This window comes from Tiliqua scincoides, chromosome 9, assembly GCF_035046505.1.
Source record: "Tiliqua scincoides isolate rTilSci1 chromosome 9, rTilSci1.hap2, whole genome shotgun sequence".
Classification (NCBI taxonomy): domain Eukaryota; kingdom Metazoa; phylum Chordata; class Lepidosauria; order Squamata; family Scincidae; genus Tiliqua; species Tiliqua scincoides.
Genome location: NC_089829.1, coordinates 28,683,697 through 28,684,806, shown reverse-complemented (window position 1 = coordinate 28,684,806; position 1,110 = coordinate 28,683,697). Strand labels below are relative to the sequence as shown.

The following is a 1,110-nucleotide window of genomic DNA, read 5'->3' as shown; positions in this document are numbered from 1 at the left end:
GCTTGCAAATGTTCTGGTCCAGCATGTTAAAAAGACTCCGCTGTTGAATGATTGAGGGTGCTAATTTCTCAACTAGGCTTCCACAACCTGTATCACACCAAGCCAACTGCCAGCAGCCATAGGGCTGAATCCTGCTTTCTAAGCATGCAAAGTGCTTCACATTGATTCCTTTGATATTGTCTTCACAAAAACCCCTGCAAGGTAAGGATTGTTATTTCCATTTTGTTGCTAGGGAAATGAGGCTGGGAGTGGCTTGCATTAGACCTCCTGGGGAGTGCCTGGCAGAGATTCAAGCCAGAGTAGTCCTGCTCGGTAGCTCTTAGCCACTGTGCTACACCAGCTCTCAAGATGCTGGTGCAATGCAATTGCTAGATGTTTGACATATCTCCCCACCCTGGGGTGGACCTGGGGGGGCAGGGGGGCAAATGCCCTGAGCGCCATGTCCGCACAATGTTGTGGACTGAGCGGGAAGCCTTCTGAAGCTTCTGACATGGTCTTAAACAGTACTTCCAGTTTCCTGCCATGAGGAAGCCTCAGAAGACTTTCTGAGTCATCCCTAATATTGCAGGAGGCTCCATTGTGCTGGGTAAGTATGGGGGGTATCATGGTATGGGGGGGGTATCGCAGACCTTTGCCCTGGGGTGTGTCAAGTGATAGGTCCATTATTGCTGCCCCTTGTAAATCCAAAAAGTGGGCATTTTCTGAGTGCCTAAAGGGATACCATATGTGGCTGCTGGGGCCATGTTTGGCTCTGTAGGTCACAGATTGAACAGCACTGTCCTAAAATGGGGGGCCAGGATACCCCAATAGGCCATGTGAACTTTATCATTAAATTGCCAGACAGCACAGGGACATCAATTTCAACACTCCCAAGTCAAATGTTAGAATGAACAGAAGAGTGCCAAAGAAAGAAAGGAGATAAAAATACATGTGTGGATCATCTTAGAGCATGACCTTAAAGGGAGAAGCAAGAGACTGTAAAAAATAAAATAAAAATGCTTGTGTAGACTTGCATTCAGGTTGGCAAACTGATCAGCTGGCCATCAAACTCCAACTGCCTATAACCTGAGCTCCATAAATTATTGGTCTCTGAAGAAACTCACATAATGA

General features: G+C 46.8%; 1 pseudogene; it reads left to right on the top strand.

The window, feature by feature from the left end:
- The first annotated feature begins 704 nt into the window (after nucleotides 1-704).
- Nucleotides 705-777, top strand: LOC136660788 (small nucleolar RNA SNORA17; annotated as a pseudogene).
- Nucleotides 778-1,110: the final 333 nt, after the last annotated feature.